Source organism: Chiloscyllium plagiosum, chromosome 33 (assembly GCF_004010195.1).
Source record: "Chiloscyllium plagiosum isolate BGI_BamShark_2017 chromosome 33, ASM401019v2, whole genome shotgun sequence".
Lineage (NCBI taxonomy): Eukaryota > Metazoa > Chordata > Chondrichthyes > Orectolobiformes > Hemiscylliidae > Chiloscyllium > Chiloscyllium plagiosum.
Genome location: NC_057742.1, coordinates 7,349,014 through 7,372,022, shown reverse-complemented (window position 1 = coordinate 7,372,022; position 23,009 = coordinate 7,349,014). Strand labels below are relative to the sequence as shown.

The 23,009-nt window shown below is 42.1% G+C and overlaps 1 non-coding gene across 1 annotated transcript; it reads left to right on the top strand.

Moving 5' to 3' along the window:
• Positions 1–3,048: 3,048 nt before the first annotated feature.
• trnac-gca lies at positions 3,049–3,120 on the top strand. Its single transcript has one exon. It is a non-coding gene; the product is annotated as a tRNA-Cys (tRNA).
• Positions 3,121–23,009: the final 19,889 nt, after the last annotated feature.

Here is a 23,009-nt window from a genome sequence, read left to right as displayed (position 1 = left end):
ACTCTCTCCCCACCCCTACCCTCCTCTAGCTTATCTCTCCACGCTTCAGGCTCTCTGCCTTTATTCCTGATGAAGGGCTTTTGCCCGAAACGTCGATTTTGCCTGTCCTCGGATGCTGCCTGAATTGCTGTGCTCTTCCAGCACCACTAATCCAGAATCTGGTTTCCAGCATCTGCAGACATTGTTTTTACCTCGTGGATTCAAATTTACTCACCCCCCCCAGATGTACACATTTACACACACGCACCAAACATAAATCCTCCTGGCTCATTTCACTCCAAACCTTTCCTATTCATGTACCTATCTAAATGACTTTTAAATGGTGTAACTGTACCCACATCCACCACTTCCTCAGGAAGTTCATTCCACACGTGAACCACCCATTGTGTAAAAAAATTGCCTCTCAAGTCTTTTTAAAATTTCTCTCCTCTCACTTTTAAAATTGACCCCCTTGTCTTGAAATCCCCCATCCTAGGTGAAAGACAACTACCATTTACTCTATCTATAACTCTCATTATTGTTCTATGAGCCAGAGGTTCTCTATCCACTATTGGTGGACTTGGAAAGTTGTCAATTTAATTTTGTCTCCTTCATAAAAGTATTTAAAAGTGAGTAAAATGGATATGGAACATTAGAAAATGTTGGAACATATTTCAAATGAGACAGATTTGTTAAGTCAGGGGGAGGCTCATTTGCATTGTTAAAACCCTATGGCCCAATATTAACAGTAAATGTATTATTAAATGACTTAATTGTTATTAAATTATTATTATTAAAATACATTTGCCATAACATATCAAGATTAATATTGCAAAGAGTTAATTGAATTACGCCACAAAAGATAGAAGATGGGAGGGTTGGGAAAGGATCATTGAAAAACTGAATGTTTCTCAGAAATTGAGTTCTTTTATCTCCCAGTAGGTTATCAGAGGTGTAAGATTGACAAAGGTCTCTTTCTTCCAGGTGAAATCTTAAATTAAATTGTTATCAGCATGCTCAGATGGATGTAAAATATATTAACGGTACCAAGGGGGGGGAGAAAAGGACTTGCGACAAACAGAATTTTGTAGAAACTCAGCAAGTCTAGCAGCATCTGTGACAAAAGAAATGGTTAAAGTATGAATTAGAGTGAATGCTTCAGGTCACGTGACCCTTCCTCAGAATTGAGTAAGTGTCACTCAACCAGAAACATTAATTCTGATTTCTCACCACAGATGTTGCCAAAACGTTTTCCAGCAATTTCTGTTTTTGTTTCTGATTTACAGCATCTGCAGTTGAAACTTTATTGCTGGAACAGCACAGCAGGTCAGGCAGCATCCAGGGAACAGGAGATTCGACGTTTCGGGGTTTTCCAGCAATTTCTGTTTTTGTTTCTGATTTACAGCATCTGCAGTCTTCCAGTTTTTAGAAGTTCTATACAGTTCTGAAGAAGAGCCAAACTGGACTCAAAACTTTACCTCTGTTTCTGTCTCCACAGATTAGATTAGATTTCTACAGATGCTGCCAGATCTGCTGAGTTTCACCAGCATTTGCTATGGTCATTTCAGATTTTCAGCATCTGAAGTATTTTACTTTTATGAGGACATCCTGAATCATTTTGCAGTCAACGAAACAGTGCGGTAATACAGAAATACAGCAGCCAATTTGAATACAGCAAGCTCTCAATTAGATCAATGTGAGAATGCAAAGATAACCTGTTCTGTGATATTGATTGCAAGATGAATATTGGCCAAGTCATCAGGGATAACATGTTGTTTCATGGAGTAGCACTATGGTTTCTTTTATTTCCACCTGAGAGGGCAGACAGGCCTCAGTTCAGGATCTCATCTGAGTGATGACAGTGCAGTACTCCATGAGTTTAACCCTTTATTCCCTCTTCGAAAAGACAAGCCTCAGGTTCCTTTGTTTAAACATTTATACATGCAAGCATAGAATAGACACATATCCAAAACTAGCATACAGCTCAAGAGTTATGGTTTTATAATATTATTACAGATAACAACTTCCAAATTATAAATAATACTGTTAATAATTTCCAATCAAAATATTACTCTTTACTCATTCCGATCTCCACCCAATCATGTTTCAATAGATCACGTTCCAACTTAGTACACATGACTATACTATCCAAAGAGATTTGAACTACTGCAGAAAGATCACTGGTTACAGTGAGGAGTGTAGGGTAGATCAGAATGTCACAGTGACGGTTGTGTGGTCTATCAGAGCGTCACAGTGATGGTTGTGGGATATATCAGTGTGTTACAGTGAGGAGTGCGGTGTTTATCAGAGTGTTACACTGAGGGGTGTGGGATATATCAGAGTGATACAGTAAGGGGTGAGGGATATATTGGAGTGTTACAGTGATGAGTGTGGTGTTTATCAGAGTGTTACAGTGAGGGGTGTGGGATATATCAGAGTGATACAGTAAGGGGTGGGGATATATCGGTGTGTTACAGTGAGGGGTGTGGGATATATCAGAGTGTTACAATGAAGGGTGAGGGATATATCAGTGTCAGTGATGGGTGTGGGGTATATCAGAGTGTTACAGTGAGGGGTGGGGATATATCGTGGAATATAGCAGAGTGTTACAATGAAGGTTGAGAGATATATCAGTGACAGTGATGGGTGTGGAGTATATCAGAATCTGAGAGTCTCCTTTACTTCACCTGGTGCTAAACTCTAGATACTCAGTGCTTTTAACAATATTTTAGGAAAGGGACCCCAGACATCCTGAAGTAGGTGAGTGTTTGAAGCCAGTTTCTAAAGTGGAGCTGAGATCGGAAGTTCTCACTTTTCTGCTCCACTCTTTAACTTTGAGGATCAGGAAATAATAAGACTGGAAAATGATGTTTATAACGTGCAGTGCAAATTTCTCCCCACTAGAGTGGGCTAAAAGATGAACTTTATATAAATCTGTGTCTTTCTGTACAGCTTATTATAATTGTTAGATGGAAGCTTTTTAAAATTCACCAGCTTCAATAACAATTGATGATCTACAAAACCCAATCTAGCGTTAATTTCCTTTATGGAGAAAGCGTGTCCAGCAGAGGGGGTATAGCTCAGTGGTAGAGCATTTGACTGCAGATCAAGAGGTCCCTGGTTCAAATCCGGGTGCCCCCTCAATGTCTTTATGTTCCCCAAAGGAATACACGGCGATTGCGAAAAATTACGTACTTGTTAAATACTTACGATTTTACCGGAAGAGGTGTAAAGGGTATTTCTGAATAAGTAAGTATTTCATGCCTCACTTCCTCATCACTCACCCATTCCTTTGGACAGTGAGTTACTGAACACCTGGACGGTCATGTCCTAGCGAAGGACCAGCAATATAACACAGCCTACCTGTTGGTTTTTCTGTTACTCTCACTCTCCCGGTCTTTCTCCACAACTCTGCAAATTTCCCCCTCTTTCAAGCATCTACCCAAACTCCTGTTGAAACTTATTACCGTAATTCGATTTGCCCCCAGAACCGTCTCACCTCAGTGACTGACTGCACAGTGCTACTGTTTCTGTGCACCTGAGTAAAGTTTTAATAATCAAATAGAATTTAAAAGTTACTACCTACGGGCAAGATCTGTCGCGGATATCGTGCAGCCACAGAATTAGTTGCCCAAGAGTTCTCTGCCTACTTACAGTCTGCATCAACTGTTCTTCCCAAACTTTGAGGTTCTGAGGAAGGGTCACTCGACTCAAAACGTTAACTCTGATTTCTCTGCACCGATACTGCCAGACCTACTGAGCTTTTCCAGCAAGTTTTGACTTACACCACCGCTTTTCTTCCTGATTTGTGTAAAGTGTAAACTTTTGTGAATAGCACTGTCATTGCAGAACGAATGGACTCTCATTTGCAAAGTTGCTAAAGTCATCACAGGCGACCGAAGCGACAGAGCAAGTGCTGCTGTCCTGCTTTGTCTTATGTTGTTCCCTGCCAGGGAGGAAGGTTAGTTTTGTTCAGTGAATTCTCTCCTGTTGTAACAGAACTGGCAACGCCGAAGCATTTTCCAGGGTTCTTGCAATTCTTAATGTTCAACTGTTTGTAAAGCACCTGAACTTTGTTGCTATGGGTTAATAGTATCTCACTGTCCGGGATCAGAAGTCAGCCTGTGCATTGCAATAAAAGATTGAAGTCCTCCTGTTCTCGCTGTTTCCAGCTGATTCTAAACTGGCACCAACTCTGACTTTCCTTAAAGTTGTGGGAGTCTGCAGAATGGCGATTTTCAAAAGTCATTTAACCCCTGCACTGCCACATGCCCCGGAAACCCCAGAGACATACAGGGCGGTTCTAAAGGCGATTTTCTCCTTTTGATTTCCCTCTCGCTTGAAGATTTTTCGCTGCCATTTAGCTCTGTGAGTCTGCCCAAGGTTTCACTCAAGTGGGCCGTGTTAATGTGTGAGACGACACTGAGTTAGGGAATGGGCTTGAGGAGATGGAAGTTCACGGATTGACTTTGATTCAATGCAGTTTCTGATGTGCAGGCTGTAACAACAGAATGAGTATCAGATTTTGTGCTATGTTAGCTTAATGCAGTGATTTGGGAGTGTAGCCCAGGGATAGGACATTTAACTACACATCAGACAGTCCTTGATTCAAGTCCAGAAGTCCCCTAGCATTTGACACGTTTCACTCCAACAGTCATCCAATAAATTTGCCTTCATTTAATGCGGCTGTTTTCATCAGGATCTGGAATTCACTGCCTAAAATGATATGAGAATGTCACTCTATAACAATTTTCAAAACGATAAATGTGGAATAAGTAGAATTGCAGGACTACAGTGATAGGGCAGGGCTGTGGGACCAATTACATAACTGCCAAAGAACAATCCAAGGGAAGATAGGCTGAATGGCATTCATATATAACTCTGGAATATATCTGTATGACCTGACAGTTTATTTTGGGTTTTGATTGAAATACATGCAATTGCAATGTGGGTATAACTCAATGGTAAAATATTAGACTGGAGATCATGACTTTCCTTGTTGAAATACAAGGCCTACACTTTGCTAACTTGTCATTCCAAAGATGAGTCTCTGTTGCACACATTGCTTTGTGAATCTAGATATAAACCACTTTTGATGTGTAAGCTGTACTGAATGTGTGGATTTGACATGTTACATTTGTTAAGTATGCACACTTGTTCTGCATAGAAACCACAAGCAACTACAAGTATGGTACTGACGAAGCAAACCATTTGGATTAGTATGTCCCTGGTGACAATAAAAAACAATTAGCCAGACTAATCCTACTTGGCAAGTTTTGATCCGTGTGGTACTCAGTGTGGTATCTCAAGTGCATGTTCAGCATTTTTTGATGCCTTAAAGGTTGTTACTTCAGCCAGCCTAATGGATAATGAATTTAACCCACCACTCATCCCATGACCATCTGTGTAAAAAGAAATTACTCCTCAAAACTCCTCTAACCCTTCTACTAATTACAGCAACATTTATTCACTGGGTATCATTTATGATAGCAAGTTTTGAGAAGATTTGTAGCTCACGTTGAGGTTTTGGATGTAGGTTTGCTCGCTGAGCTGAAAGGTTCATTTCCAGACATTTTGATACCTTACTAGGTAACATTTTCAGTGGGCCTCATGTGAAACAATGCTGAAAATTTTTGCTTTCTATTTATATGTTTGGGTTTCTTTGGGTTGATGATGTCATTTCCAGTGGTGATATTATTTCCTGTGATGAAGTCACTTCCTGTTCCTTTTCTCAGGGGGTAGTAGATGGGGTCTAACTTGATGTGTTTGTTGATAGAGTTCGGGTTGGAATGCCATGCTTCTAGGAATTCTTGTGTGTGTCTTTGTTTGGCATGTCCTAGGATGGATGTATTGTCCCAGTCGAAGTGGTGTCCTTCCTCATCCAAATGTAAAGATACTAGTGAGAGAGGGTCATGTCTTTTTGTGGCTAGTTGGTGTTCATGTATCCTGGTGGCTAGTTTTCTGCCTGTTTATGGGCTACCATGATGCCAAGGGGTCTGAGTAGTGGTCTGACCCCTTGGCATCATGGTAGCCCACAAACCCACCAACACACTAAAACAGCAGCTAATAAACTTGAAAGACCCTATACAGACAATGAGCAAAATTAATGTCATTTACAAAATACCGTGCAAGGACTGTAACAAACACTACATTGGACAAACAGGCAGAAAACTAGCCACCAGGATACATGAACACCAACTAACCACAAAAAGACATGACTCTCTCTCACTGGTATCCTCACATACGGATGAGGAAGGACACCACTTCAACTGGGACAATACATCCATCCTAGGACAAGCCAAACAAAGACATGCGCAAGAATTCTTAGAAGCATGGCATTCCAACCAGACTCTATAAACAAACACATCGAGTTAGACCCCATCTACTACCCCCTGAGAAAAGAAACAGGAAGTGACTTCACCACAGGAAATGACATCACCAACCCAAAGAAACTCAAACATATAAATAGAAAGCAGGAACTTTCAGCATTGCTTCACATGAGGCCCACTGAAGATGTTACCTAGTAAGGTAACGAAACGTCTGGAAATGAACCTTTCAACTCAGCGAGCAAACCTACATCCAAAGTTCATTAACGATATTAATTCTGTACACTTATCGATACGGCATTGGATGTATGATGTTGCAAAACTGAACATTGGCCTTTCATTGAATGCATTTGACTGAAGTGTTTAAATACGTAATTGAATTGGAGAAAGAAATCTGCCATCCTCACTTGGTCTGGCCTACATGTAATTACAGACCCACAACAATGTGGTCGACTCAAATGTCCTGTGGGCAATTAGGGATTGGCAGTAAATGCTGGCTTGCACCTACATCCCATGAACAAATAAAACAGTGACAAAAGATTTGACTTCAGACTGCTGAATGGACCTGTCAAATTTCAAATCCAATGTTGATCTTGCTTATTGTACACCTCTGTGCAGCTGTAACCTTGTGTGCCTCACGCTGTTTATGATCTGTATGCCCTTATATGTTATGATCTGTGTGTACTGCACACAAAACAAAACTTTTCACTGTACTAGGTAGATGTGACAATAATAAGCGAAATCAGAAATAGAAATATCTCTGGTTGAAATTTAAGGATTCTGGGTAATCCAAGATGGAAGACGGGAAAACTTTCTGGCAGTAACAGCTGCTCCTTGTTTGAGGTATTTTAGGTGCTGGAGGTGGCTTCCTTGAATTCCAGGAGCAGCAGTTACTGTATTGTATGCTGTGGCCTTGTTTTGGAACTTTGGAAAAAAAATCAAAACAACAGCACTTTCAAAAGGAAGAGGGGGTATATGAATAGGAAGGGTTTGGAGGGATATGGGCCAGGTGCTGGCAGGCAGGACTAGAATGGGTTGGGATATCTGGTTGGCATGGACGAGTTGGACCGAAGGGCCTGTTTCCGTGCTGTACATCTCTATGACTCTATGACTGTAAGTGTCATTTTGGGGATGTTTCTAATTCATTGCTATGTGTTGTTGAAACTTGATGAGAAGGTATTCTACATTGCATTACGCAAAACAATTATAGTCACCACATGCAGCTCAGATATTTGTTAGTTGCTTGTTAAAGCTTGAGCAGCTTTTTAGTACGTTAATCCTTGCACCAGTGACTATAACTCGGTGCTGAGCATTGTGCTCCAGAAGGCAGTCAGAGAGGTCTACAGCACAGAAAAAAAAACCTGAAACCCATTGGGGTTTGTGGAAAAACAACCACCTAACTATTCTAATCCCATTTTCCAGCAGTAGCCTGGTATGCCTTGGCTTCTCAGGCATACACCAAAATACATTGTAAATATTATGAGTCAAATTGTTGAAGACAGACAATTTAACAATTATTTAAGTGCTCCCTAATAGTAGTGTCCTTTATTCATCTTTAAAGACTTCAGCTTGGAGTTGGACAGTAACGGTGACTACTCTATCAAGTTCGAACAGCCTCACAATTAATTAGGACATGGATTTGAGTATTTTGATGTGGAGGTGCTGGTGTTGGACTGGGTTGGACAAGGTCAAAGATCACATGACACAAGGTTATAGTCCAATGGGTTGATTTGAAAACACTAGTTTTCAGACACCTGATGAAGGAGCAGCACTCTGAAAGCTAGTGTTTTCTAATAAGCCCATAGGACGATAAGCTGGTGTTGTGTGGTTTTTGAACTTAGTATTTTGTAACAGCAACTTGGCATGCAATCTCGAAAACACAATTTCCCAAAGTGAGGGTCTTGAGCAGAAATGTTAGTTTCGTGAACTCTGTGATAACAATGGTCACTTTTTGAAATCTGACGGTGTCCTGTCTCGGACAGACCTGTGCTCACACTATTCACACTGAGGCCTATTCAGCCTCTTCCTATAGCTGTGTTGTATTCTGTGATCCACGAGATGACTTAATGAAGAGTTTTATACAATTCCAGATTGCAATTGAAGTAGTATTCTGGTGTTTTGGCAAAGTAATTTAATCTCTCTGTTGCACAGATTGTTTAGTTAATTTAGCTAAATACCACTTCTGTTCTGCAAACTGGAGCTGACCAAATGGATTTGGCACATGCTGCATTCACTGAGCACACTACCTTCCCCATGGTATTTACTCACTGCTTACAGGATGCTTAGTTATTATATCGATGCTATATTCCATTCACTTACACGTACTGTATCACATTGTTTGCACAATGTTTCAAACTGAACATTGAAGCAAGCAGTGACAATGTTTAATTGGAAATATTTAGAGATGAGTGCATAGCTGAGTGACAGGGGATTTCAGTTCAGAGAAGGAGTACTCCAGCTGGTTTGATTAGGTTGTGGGGGAAGGGGAAACTGCAGTGAATTAGCTGCTTTGTTTTTCATAATTCCTTTCAGTTTGTATCAAACTTCAACGAAAGCACAATTCGCTGGTTCATAAATGGAAGAGCTACTGACAAGATTCCTTTGAGTGAAAGAATGTATTATTACTTACTAATCCTAAGAAAAATAATAAAATGTGTCATCAAACATTCTGAGGTAGGTGGGTGTTTTGAAGTCAATTCCAAAGTGGAGCTTATACAGGAAGCTGTTACGCTCCAGCCCCACTCAAACTTTCAGGATCAGGAAGTAAAGATTGGAAAATGAACCTGATAATTTGTTAAAACTCACACAACACCACGTTATAGTCCAACGGGTTTAATTGGAAGCACTAGCCTTTGGTGTGCTGTTCCTTCATCAGGTGGTGGAGCAGCGCTCCGAAAGCTAGTGCTTCCAAATAAACCTGTTGGACTATAACCTGGTGTTGTGCCATTTTTAACTTCGTCCACCCCAGTCCAACACTGGCAGCTCCAGAACCTGATACTTGGTGTTTATCATGTGCAGTCCAAGTTTAGCCCCACTACAGAGAGCTAAAAGAGGAACTTTAAATAATAGCATTTCTTTCTGTATAGTTTATTTGTGGTATAGAAATTTTTAACTAATTACTTGCCACAGAAATTGATAACTTGTATAAGCAAACTAATATTGATTTCTTTATGACTCTGAATTCGGGAGTTGTATTTCTGCTCTTTAATAAGGGTAACAGAGGGAGACAAGGTAAATTACAGAACAGTTAGCCTAGCAGTGGGGACAGAAAAACCCCAAAGAACAGTGAAAATCAGAAATAAAAACACAAGCAGCTGGAAAGTCTCAGCAGGTCTGGCAGCATCTCACAGTAGCCGTGCAGTGTGGAAGCAGGCCATTCAGCCTATCAAGTCCACACCAACCCTCCAAAGAGCATCCCACACAGATCCAACTGTAGGATCCCGCATTTCCCTGGCTAATCCACCTAGCCTGCACATCCCTGGATGCTACTGACAATTTCCCATGGTCAATCTACCTAACTTGCACATCTTTGTGACTGTGGGAAGAAACAGGAGCATCCAGAGGGAATCCATGCAGACACAGGGAGAATATCCAAACTCCCCTCAGACAGTCACCCAAGGCTGGAACTGAACTTAGGACTCCTTTGCTGAGAGGCAGCAGAGCTAACCATTGTGCCACCCATCTGTGGCAGAGAAAGCAGAAAAAGCAGAGTTAATGCTTTCAGTCCAGTGACCCTTCATCAGAACTGATTGGAGCTAGGAAAAGGTTTGCATTTCTGCAAGATGGAGGGGATTGGGGGAGGAGGTGGAGCTAGAGCCCAAAGAGAGAGAGAAACTGTTGGGCAGACCAATAACTGGGTCAGCCTGGGAGAATGAATATCTGCCAATGGGGACCATTAGTAAGTGCCAATGGATTGTCTTTAGTCACAGCCCATGTGATGACAAGCCCTGGGGTGTAGGGGTTGAGGTAAGGGCATACAAGAAGATGCTCCAGCCTTCAAATTGTTGAATTCGTTATTGAATCTAGAAGGGTGCAGAGTTCTCTAGCAGAAAATGAGATTAAATTAAGGTAATATAAGGTAAGTATGCAGGTGCAGCAGGAGGTGAAGAAGGCAAATAATTCAGCAGGGGGGTGGCAACCTGAATTGTAGCTTCGGTGTACAAGATATTGAGAGTAATAGGTATGTAAATGAGGTTTCAAGGTCGCAAGAGTGTACTGGCAGGCAGGAAGGTGGTTTGAAGTGCGTCTACTTCAACGCCAGGAGCATCCAGAAAAAGATGGGTGAACTTGCAGCATGGGTTGGTACCTGGGACTTTGATGTTGTGACCATTTCAAAAACATGAATAGAGCAGGGACAGATATGGTTGGTACAGGTTCTAGGGTTTAGATGTTTTAGTAAGAACAGGGAAGATGGTAAAAGAGGGGGAGGTGGCTTTGTTAGTCTAGGACAGTATTACGCTGGCAGAAAGGACATTTAATGAGGACTCGTCTACTGAGGTAGTGTGTGCTGAGGTTAGAAACAGGAAAGGAGAGGTCACCCTGTTGGGAGTTTTCTACAGGCCTACGAAAAGTTCCAGTGTTGTAGAGGAAAGGATAGCAAAGATGATTCAGGGTAGGAGTGAAAGTAACAGGGTAGTTGTTATGGGGGCCTTTAACTTTCCAAGTATTGACTGTACTATAGTTTGAGTACTTTAGATGGATCAGTTTTTGTCCAATATGTGCAGGAGGGTTTCCTGACACAGTGTGTAGACAGGCCAACAAGAGGCGAGGCTACATTGGATTGATACTGGGTAATGAACACAGCCAGGTGTTAGATTTGGAGGGAGGTGAGCAGTTTGGTGATAGTGACCACAATTTGGTTACATTTACCTGAGCAATGGTAAGTGATAGGTGCATACCGCAGGAGAAGAGATATAGCTGGGGGAAAGGCAATTATGAGGTGACTAGGCAAGATTTAGGATGGGGAAGGAAACTGCAGGGGATGGGCACAATTGAAATGTGGAGCTTGGTCAAGGAACAGCTACTGCGTGTCCTTGATAAGTATGTCCCTATCGGGCAGGGAGGAAGTGAGCAAGGAAGCTGTGGTTTACTAAACAAGTTGACTCTCTTGTCAAGAGGAATACGGAGGCTAATGTAAAGATAAGATGTGATACATTAGCCAGAAAGAACCTGAAGAGAGAGCTAAGAAGAGCCAGGAGAGGACCTGAGAAGTCTTTGGCAGGTAGGATCAAGGAAAATGCCAAAGTTTTCTATAGGTATGTCAGGAATAAAAGAAAGGCTAGAATAAAATTAGGTCCAGTCAAGGACAGTAGTGGAAAGTTGTTCGTGGAGTCCGAGGAGTTAGGAGAGGCAATAAATGAATATTTTCATTAGTATTCACACAGGAAAATGACACTGTTGTTGAGGAGAATGCTGAGGTACAGGCTATTAGACCAGACAGGATTGAGGTTAACAAGGAGGAGATGTCAGCAATTCTGGAAAGTGTGAAAATAGATAAGTCCCCTGGGCTGGATGGGATTTAGCCTAGGATTCTCTGGGAAGCCAGGGGAGGAGATTGCTGAGCCTTTGGCTTTGATCTTTATGTTGTCATTGTCTACAGGAATAGTGCCAGAAGACTGGAGGATAGCAAATGTTGTCCCCTTGTTCAAGAAGGGGAGTAGAGATAACCCTGGTAGTTATAGACCAGTGAGCCTTACTTCAGTTGTGGGTAAAGTTTGGAAAGGATTATAAGAGATAGGATTCATCATCCTCTAGAAAGGAATAATTTGATTAGGGTTAGTCAACAAGGTTTTGTGAAGGGTAGGCCGTGCCTCACAAACCTTATTGAGTTCTTTGAGAAGGTGACCAAACAGGTGGATGAGGGTAAGCAGTTGATGAGGTGTATATGGATTTCAGTAAGGTGTTTGATAAGGTTCTCCACAGTTGGCTATTGCAGAAAATATAGAAGCATGGGATTGAGGGTGATTTAGCGGTTTGGATCAGAAATTGGATCATTGTAAGAAAACAGTGGGTGGTTGTTGATGGAAAATGTTCATCCTGGAGTTCAGTTACTAGTGATATACCACAAGGATCTGTTTTAGGGCCACTGCTGTTTGTCATTTTTATAAATGACCTGGATGAGGGCGTAGACGGATCGGTTAGTAAATTTGCGGATGACACTAAGGTCAGTGGAGTTGTGGACAATGTGGAAAGATGTGGCAAGTTTCACAGATTGGCGCAATATCGAGGGCTGAAGGGCCTGTACTGCGCTGTAATGTTCTATGTTAGCTTTCAAAGTGAGAAGATTTGACTACAGCAGCAAGCATGTATTGTTGCAGTTGTATGGGACTATTACTCCTGGAATATTGCAGGCCGTTTTGGTCTCCTGATCGGAGGAAGGATGTCCCTGCCATACAGGGAGTGCAGCAAAGGATTGCCAGACTGATTCCTGAGTTGGCGGCACTGACATATGAGGAAGGGTTGAGTCAATTAAGGTTATATTCAATTGAGTTCAGAAGAATGCTGGGGATCTCATATAAACATATAAAATTCTAACAGGACTAGATAGGGTAGATGCAGGAAAGGTTTTTCCAATGACATGGAGAGTCCAGAACCAGGGGTCACAGTCTGAGTAAACCATACCGGACTCATTTGAGAAGAAATTTCTTCGTCCAGAGAATGATGAGCCTGTGGAAATCTCTACCACAGAGAACAGGCCAAAACATTGTTGATTTCAAAAAGAGTTGGATTTAGCACTTGAAGCCAAAGGAACCAAAGGATATTGGTGGAAAGCGGGAACAGGCTATTGAGTTGGATGATCAGCCATGACCATAGTGAATGGTGGAGAGCAGGCTTGACGGGCCAAATGGCCTACTCCTGCTCCTATTTTCAATGTTTTCCTTTCAACGAATTGTGTTCGGAAAGATAGGCTGATCAGGCAGCTTCTGTTCTATTTCATGTAACAATTGACAAGTACACAGTGCCCAGACAATTTTCTTTTGATCCTAATTAAATTACGCACAACAGTGTGGAGAACATTAAACTGCAGATCAAGAACTTCTGAGTGTCACTTTACTGAAGTGTCTTTTCAGTGCTTTTGTGAAGTTGGTAATTCCCTGACTTGTTGCATACATTGTCTGGTGGATTTAGTTAATTACACTTTGACTGGTGCAGTGGAATTTATGCTTTTGCCGGGTTATAGTGATTGAGCTACAAGACCTTCCTGGACCGTTTGCTTGCTGCTACTGCTGCATGATTATTTATTATTTCAACGTTACACTCAGTACATCTTCAGGATTCCTGAAGAAGGGCTTATGCCCGAAACGTCGATTCTCCTACTCCTTTGATGCTGCCTGACCTGCTGCGCTTTTCCAGCAACACATTTTTAAGCTCCGATCTCCAGCATCTGCAGACCTCACTTTCTCCACATTTCCCAGATGGCAAAGATGGTGTCGCACAGTGATAGGACTTTTTGATTTTAAATGGAGAATTTTGAGGATGTTTCTAATCCTACTCTTTGTGGCAAGAATTTGCTGTTGAAACTTGGGGTAAGAGGCTTTCCATGTTGACTTATCCATCACATCACCACCCAGCAATGTTACTGTTCTCGTGTTTCCATTAGCTCTACTTATTTCAAAATAACTGAAGCAGCTCCTTTTCATCTTTCAGAATGATTGAGATATCAAATGAGGGCAAAACGTTTTGGACGCCAGAAATCTGAAACAAACACAGGGAACTTTTAGGAAACTCAGCAGGTCTGGCAGCATCTGTGGAGAGAGGAAAAGAGCTAATGTTTCGAGTCTGGTATGCATCTTCTTTGTAACTTACAGAATAGAACTGAGTTCTGAAGAAGAGTCATACCAGACACGAAGCATTAACTCTGTTTCTCTCTCCACAGATGCTGTCAGACATTGAGATCTGTTACCTTGTGTCTGAGGGTAGTTAATTTAGTGATGGTTTATCCCTGGTAGAGTGCATGACTTTAGATCTTGAGGTCTCTGTTTTAATGATTCCTGTGCACTGCCTTCCTCATCATTATGTACATGGCAAATTGCAGCTCCCAGAGGAGAAACTGAGGACTGCAGATGCTGGCAATCAGAGTGGAGAGTGTAGTGCTGGAAAAGCACAGCAGGTCAGGCAGCATCAGCTGCCTGATGAAGAGCTTATGCCCGAAATATCGATTCTCCTGCTCCTTGGATGCTGCCTGACTGGCTGTGCTTTTCCAGCGCCACACAATCAAAATTGCAGCTAATGCCATGTTTGCTAGTCATGTTGCTCCAGCAGGAAGCTGTGGCTATTCTTTTAAAGGATCCTGCTATGTTTATCCTCATTTCTATATTTATCAGAACAAATTACACCGCTCAATTGTTTATTTTATTCAGAACAGGCACCGTGTAGATTTTTGGGTGAAGTCCAGCCATTTTATTTCTGACCCTCAAAGCATTCATGCACCTATCCTGTCAACCCATCTTAAACATTTTCTCCCTGTCTTATCCCTTCCATTTCTGAATTCCCTCTTGCTGGTGCAGAGTTTGTCCCTCCCAGTTCTCCGTCTTGCCTTTTCCTCCTTCCCACTGTATCAGGGTGATGCTCATCTTGCTCCCAAGTTAGTTCAAACCCACCCTCATAGTACAGGCTGTCCTCTCACCAAGAACAGAGTGTCAGCCCCAGTTACAATGAAGGACAACTCTTCCAACTTGAGCAGATCCCTCCTGTCCCAGAAATAATCCCAATGTCCTGAATCTGAGAGACTGACTTGTACATCATTTCTCCAGTGGCACATTGATCAATTTAAATCTACTCTTTCTATTCTGCTCAGTGTGTGGGATTGGAAGTAATCCAGAGATTACTACATTTGTGTTGCTGCTTTGTAACTTGCCCAATAGCTCCTGAAGGTAGCAGGATGTCAACCTTTTTCCTTCATTTATCATTGGTTCCCACATGCATTGCAGCCTTTTCTTTGATTTGATTTATTGTTGTCACGTGTGCCTAGGTACAGTGAAAGGTTGTGTTTTGCGTACAAAGTGCATGAAGAATACAAATTTACGGCTGCAGAGAAGGTGCCCACACAGTGAAATCAACATTAAATTTAAAATTTGAGATGTCCATTCAGAAGTCTAATAACAGCAGGGAAGCAAGTGTTCTTGAATCTGTCGGTATGTGTGTTTACGTTTTGAATTATAATCTCTGGTTGTATTCTGTTCCCTCTAAAAAATTTTGGCTCATTCACAGTGATACGGTTCATCCTGGAATTTAGCAGGCAACAGATCACATGTGGAGGAGTCCAGAACTCAGGCCTCAGGCGACTGACTGTGTGGAGTTTGCACGTTCTCCCTGTGTCTGCGTGGGTTTCCTCCGGGTGCTCCGGTTTCCTCCCACAGTCCAAAGATGGGCAGGTCAGATGAATTGGCCATGCTAAATTGCCCGTAGTGTTAAGTAAGGGGTAAATGTAAGGGTATGGGTGGGTTACGCTTCGGCGGGTCGGTGTGGACTTGTTGGGCCGAAGGGCCTGTTTCCACACTGTAATGTAATGTAATGTAATGTAATGTAATGTAAATGTAATGTAATATAATATAATGTAATGTAATGTAAACTAGAGGGAATAGGTTTAGAGTGAGAGGGGAAAGATATAAAAGGGACCTAAGGGGTACCTAAGCAGGTGGTGTGTGTATGGAATGAGCTGCCAGAGGAAGTGGTGGAGCATTTAAAATGCATCTGGATGGGTATATGGATAGGAAGGGTTTGGAGGGATATGGGGCAAGTGCTGGCAAATCGGACTCGGTTAGTTTAGGATATCTGATCGGCATTGACGAGTTGGACTGAAGGGTCTGTTTCTGTGCTGCACAGCTCTATGATTCTATAACTCAAGCTGGCAATTGTAGGGAAAGCTCCTCTGACTATTGAATCCCCTGTGACCCACTGCATTTATCTAGTTTGGGGAGTCTTTCTGTGCAGTCAATTGGCTCACAGTGGACACAGAATCCTTCCTGAAGAAGGGCTTATGCCTGAAAAGTCGATTCTCCTTCTTCTTTGATGCTGCCTGACCTGCTGCGCTTTTCCAGCATCACATTTTTAAGCTCTGATCTCCAGCATCTGCAATCCTCACTTTCTCCACAGAATCCATTCTCCCAAGATCTCATCTCCTTCATTTTTCTTTTTCTTAATGAAAATCATAACAGGCATTTATAGTCAACCCCTAACTGAACCTTGAAATGAATGATTTACTGGGCCATTTCAGACAGTAGTTAAATATCAACTACATTGCTATGGATCTGCTGTGAAATGTAGGCAGACCAAGTAAACTTGGCAGATTTTACTCCTGAATGACATTAGTGAATCAGATGGGTTTTTAAACAACAAAAAAATTCATAATTGCACAGTCACCAACAAAACTTTCAATGGCAGATTTCTTTTTAGCTAAATTCAATTGTGACCAATTGAATTGGTGGGATTTGTCCTCGTGGATTCATGAGCCTGGGCTCCTGAATTTATCAGTCCAGAGACAGCAACGTGTTCCATTGAGAATTGCCATAAGCCTAGGGCACTTTTGTACTTTCTGCTTCTTTCTAGTCTTGGTAGATAGCTGCTTAATATTCACCTGATCGATCTAGGTTGCAGGGTCACTAAATGATGGAACCTAGACTCCAGGAAATTCTTGACTTAGAGTCATAGAGATGTACAGCATGGAAACAGACCCTTTGGTCCAACCCGTCCATGCTGACCAGATATCCCAACCCAATCTAGTCCCACCTGCCAGCACCCGGCCCATATCCCTCCAAACCCTTCCTATTCATATACCCATCCAAATGTCTCTTAAATGTTGCAATTGTACCAGTCAGCCTCCGACGCTCCAGGGAAAACAGCCCCAGCCTGTTCAGCCTCTCCCTGTAGCTCAAATCCTCAAATCCTGGCAACATCCTTGTAAATCTTTTCTGAACCCTTTCAAGTACATCTTTCCGTTAGGAAGGAGACCAGAATTGCACGCAATATTCCAACAGTGGCCTAATCAATGTCCTGTACAGCCGCAACATGACCTTCCAACTCCTGTACTCAATACTCTGACCAATATTTGCAAAATAATTCTTGCCCCTTTCTGCTCACCATAAGCTTTAATGATTTGAGGTACCGGTGTTGGACTGGGGTGGACAAAGTTAAAAATCACACAACACCAGGTTATAGTCCAACAGGTTTGTTTAGAAGCACTAGCTTTCGGAGCGTTGCTCCTTTGTCAGGTGGTTGTGGAGTCCACAATGAAGGAGCGGCGCTCCAAAAGCTAGTGCTTCCAAATAAACCTGTTGGACTATAACCTGATGTTGTGTGATGTTTAACTTCACAAGCTTTAAGATATGCAACTGGTGGTTCATTTTCCACACAAAGATTCCAAGAAATAGGAAAATATATATATTTGTTTTTTACATTTCTTGACCACTGCACATCCCAAATTTATAACCAGTTCACATGCGAGGTGTCCCATTTCATTGTAGTTTCAGACAGGACTCTTCAAATTACCAAGCTATTTTTTTCAGTAGTCACTCGCAACAAGGTTAATGCATGGATACCCTTGTCCCATTAGTCATTTCCTTATCTATTGGTGTTGTTTTGCACAGTGTTAGGGTTTGTTTTGTATTATAGGGTAGGTTAGTAGTTAGTAGACAGCAGTAGTATCGTAATTTGTGTTTTTCTTTTTTTTCTCTATTATACTGGTATTTGTTATTGGTTGTATTTTTCAATAACTTTGTTTATAAAGTCAAATTTTTTTCTGCTAATAAATATATTTACAAAAGGGGTCAGTTTAATTGGACTTTCTTGAGTAAATGGAAGAGTGCTCCTCGGATGCTGCCTGACCTGTTGTGCTTTTCCAGCACCACATGTTTTTACTCTGATCTACAGCATATGCAGTCCTCACTTTCTCTTGATGAAAAAGTGAGCTCAGTAGTTACCAAACCCAAGAAAACATAATCACATGTCACATGGACACAGATTAGAAATTAGAGGTGAATCCAAAAAAGATGAAGATTGATAAAGTCTCTAAGTGGGTGGCATGGTAGCACAGTGGTTAGCACTGCTACTTCACAGCGCCAGAGACCCGGGTTCAATTCCCACCTCAGGCAACTGTCTGTGTGGAGTTTGCACGTTCTCCCCCTGTCTGTGTGGGTTTCCTCTGGGTGCTCTGGTTTCCTCCCACAGTCCAAAGGTTAGGTGAATTGGCTGTGCTAAATTGCCTGTAGTGTTAGGTGAAGGGGTAAATGTAGGGGAATGGGTCTGGGTGGGTTGCTCTTCGGAGGGTCGGTGTGGACTTGTTGGGCTGAAGGGCCTGTTTCCACACTGTAAGTAATCTAATCTGAGTTCCATGAAAACTAGATGATGGGACATTACAGATGTTAGTGTGGGTCATACAGGAAGAATGGATGTTGCTAGGTGAGCAATTTGTGTAGTTTGGCTTTGCAAGTCAGTTGAGAGTCTTCATCCTGTTTCTTTTAGACTACTGTTTCACTTGTGCTTTGGCTTTGAGGAAAGAGAGGAAGAGAGAGTGAGAAAGAGAGAGAAAAACAGAGAAAGAGCCAGAAAAGAAAAAGAGAGACAAACCTCCTCTCCTTTTACCTGTAGTGCAGGACTGACTGATTCCAAAGAAGACTCAAATTGGACTTGAAATATTAACTCTGTCTTTCCACCAGATGCTGCAGACCTACTGAGTTTCTCCAGCACTTTTTGGTTTTATTTCAATGTATTAAGAAGCTGTTTTTGTTTTAAGGGAAGGTAAATAAGTATGGCTATCATAGATGTTGCAGGAGTGATACCAATGATACAGTAGAGAGGGAAGCATGGGAATCCTGCTCAGCAAACCTCATCAGCACATTCTTACCACATGACACTGGATATTAAGGCTCCTTGAAATGACACAGGAAATTCAATGTCCTGATCTGAAGTCAAATGTTCTGACACTGTGCTATCCCCCATCTCTTTAAATGCTTGCAATCAAATTTGGTTCATTGTTTAGTTTTGCAACACTAATGTCATGTAAACACATGTATACAATGTAACAAGGCAGCATACACATGTGAATAACAAATGAGTGAGGTTTACAAAATTATGAGGGGCATGGATAGGATAAATAGACAAAGTCATTTCCCTGGGGCCGGGGAGTCCAGAACTAGAGGGCATAGGTTTAGGGTGAGACGGGAATTATATAAGAGACCTCGGGGCAACTTTTTCACACAGAGGTTGGTACTTGTATGGAATGAGCTGCCAGAGGAAGTGGTGGAGGCTGGTACAATTGCAACATTTAAGAGGCATTTGGATGGGTATATGAATAGGAAGAGATTGGAGAGATATGGGCCAGATGCTGGCAAGATTGGGTTGGGATATCTGGTCAGCATGGACAAGTTGGACCGAAGGATCTATTTCCATGCTGTACATCCTATGACTCTATGAAACAAACGATGAGTATATGCTGCAGGTGGCGCTGTTGGGCTTAGTAACAATAACATGATTTGGAGGAGTAGTGGACTGAGGTGGGCAGGTTAAAAATCACACAACACCAGGTTCGAGTCCAACAAACTTAAGTGGAAGCAATAGCTTTCAGAGTGCTGCTCCTTCATCAGGTAACTAGTGGGCAGGATTGTAAGACAGAGGATTTATCGTAAAAGATCACAGTGTCATGCAATTAACACAATATATTGAACACACCTAGATTGTTGTTAAGTCTTTTATCTTTTAGAATGGGTTGCGTGTTTTATAGGCCTTCCTGAAAGGAGATAATGAAGGACTCTCAGCTGTTTTCCAGCCGGTTTTCCAACCGTAACCTGCAACCCTTTCTAAAAAATGAAAGACTCAATAGCAATCTAGGTTTATTCAATATATTGTTTTAATTGCATGACACTGTGATCTTTTACTATAAATTCTGTGTCTTAAGATCCTGCCCTGCTAGTTACCCGATGAAGGAGCAGTGCTCTGAAAGCTTGTACTTCCAATTAAACCTGTTGGACTATAGTCTGGTGTTATGAGATTTTTAAATTTAACAATAACATGTCAGACCCACACGTTCAGCTAAAGGCCAAATCCTGCAGATGCTGGAAATCCAAAACAAAGACAGAGAATACTGGAGAAACCCAGCCTGTCTGGTATCATCTGTGGAGAGAAAAACAGACTTAATGTCTCAGTCTTCAGAACAGAGAATAAGCTGAGATCTGAGGAAGAGTCCCACAAGGTCCAGCTGCCACTATATGCACTGTTGTTGCCTGCAATGGACTGTTGCCAACCTGCAGTTGGTCAGAAGCTCCTGGAGGCTGGAATTCCCTCCCTGCGGTCTCTGATCCTGGGGAAAACTCACTGTGGGCCACGCAAGTTCCCAACTGGAATTCAATATGGAAGGCCTTTGTGAAAGGAGAAAATGAAAGGCTCTCAGCAGTTTTCCAGCCAGCTGCCTAGACCCCTGTAAGTCTTGAAATAAGTGTACAAAGGCTGGTATCCCTTTATTTACACATGTATAGTATACGACACTGACTCAGCTAGCTCTTAGAGTGAGCAGAACCTCTGACACTCTTATTTACATCGGGTCAGTCAGGACTCCCTGATTGGACCAGGTTAACAGCACCATCTTAGAACTCTTCGGACCAACCTGTCCATGCCGACTAGATATCCTAACTTAATCTAAACAACCACCTGATGGAGCAGCGCTCTGAAAGCTAGTGCTTCCAAGTAAACCCGTTGGATTATAACCGGGTGTTGTGTGATTTTTAACCTTAACCGAATCCAGCACTTTTTCCTGCTGTACACCTCTTATGACTGTATGACTCATATTCTATGACATCCATCCAGCTGACCTCGTTCCAATCGCTACAATCTGCTTTAAATTCCACAAAAGGTGTGGAACAGAGAATGTAAACTTATCCAGCTTCACACAATAACAAAGAAATTGCAAACAAAGTGGACAATTAATGTGGAGAATAACAGCAATACAACAAACCAGCAAGCAATAAGTAGATGCTGCAGGGGGTGCTGTTGGGTTTAGTAACTATAATGCGTCAGATTCACACATTTGATTGCAACTCTCTACACTGCAACTAAACCCACCACTGTTGTGCAAGTGACTTGAACAAGGGAGCTGTGCAATTACATTCAAATACTGAACGACAGAAAAATATCCTGCCCTAAAAATTTTAATTGATCAAAATGAGAGCATTTCAATGGGGGTCAAGAGTGTGGTGCTGGAAAAGCGCAACAGGTTCAGGCAGCATCCGAGGAGCAGGGAAATTGATGTTTCAGGCAAGAGCCATTCATCAGGGATCAGGAATTTAAGTTAAATGTCTACTTACCAACGTTTGTGGAATCATTGAAGAGAAACACAGGAGCTGAAGTAGGCCATTTGGCCCTTTGTGTCTGCTCCAGTACGCAATGAGATTGTGGGCAACTTGATGATGGTCTCAGTTGTTGGATTTTAGACCTGTATAGTATACATAAGGAAAGGAAGCAAAGTATGTAATTTTCGCCTAACATTTAACCCAGATGTTTTGAGTGAAGAGCCGAACAGGGGGCAGTACTGGCTGCCTTTCTTTTAGAGGTTGATGACTTTTTTCACAGTCTGAGAATTCGGGGTGGACCATTTAGGACAGAGACGAGGGGACATTTCTTCATCCAAAGGGTTGTAAACCTGTGGAATTCATTACTACAGGGAGTAGTTGATCCCAAAATATCGAATGTATTGAAGAGCCAGTAAGATATAGCAGTTGGGGTGAATGGGATCAAAGGTTATGGGGAGAGAGCAGGATTAGGCTATTGAGTTGGATGATCAGCCGTGATCATGATGAATGGTGGAGCAGGCTCGAAGGGCCGAAAGGCCTCCTCCTGCTCCTATCTTATATGTTTCTATGTTTTCACATTGCACTAACAGAAAGCTACAAAGCTTATTCATTCAGATAGAGAATTGGTGCTTTGATATCGGGGAGATTGCCAACGCTGCTGACTTGACAAAAAGATTGAAGGAATGGTTTCTTGCAGCCTCAGACAGAATGGAAAATTACTGGAAGGAACTTCAGCAGCATACTAGCTGCTGCCCTTGTTTTTCGAGGCGGTAGAGGTTAGGGTTTGGAAGAGCCTCGGAGATTTGCTGTAGTTCATCTTGTAGGTGGTACACACTGCTGCAACTCTCTGGCAGTGGGAAAGGGAGTGAATATTGAAGGTGGTGGATGGGGTATCGGTCAAGTGAGCTGCTCTCTCCTGGATGGTGTTGAGGTTATTGAGTGTTGTTGGACCTACATCCGTCCAGGCACATGGAGAGTTATCCATCACATTCCTGATTTGTGCCCTGTAGATGTTGGACAGGCTTTGGGGACTTCATCCTTGCAGCATTCACAGCCCCTGACTCTCTTTTGTCTCCATGGTATTTGTGTGGTTGTTTCAATTCCGTTTCTGGTCAATAGATCTGATCAAGAATGTTGATAGTAAGGAACTCAGCTATAGTAATGACATTAAGCACCAAGGAGAGATGGTTAGATTCTCTCTTATTGGAGATGGTCATTACCTGGCAAACATGTGGCACAAATGTTACTTACCACTTATTAACTACAGTGTGGATCTTGTCAAAGTCTTGCTGTATGTGGATAGAGACTGCCTCAGTATCTGAGAAATTCCAAATGGTGCTGAAGATTGCGCAGTCATCAATGAAGATACCTACTTCTGACCTTATGATGGAGGGAAGATCATTGATGAAGCAGCTGAAGATGGTTG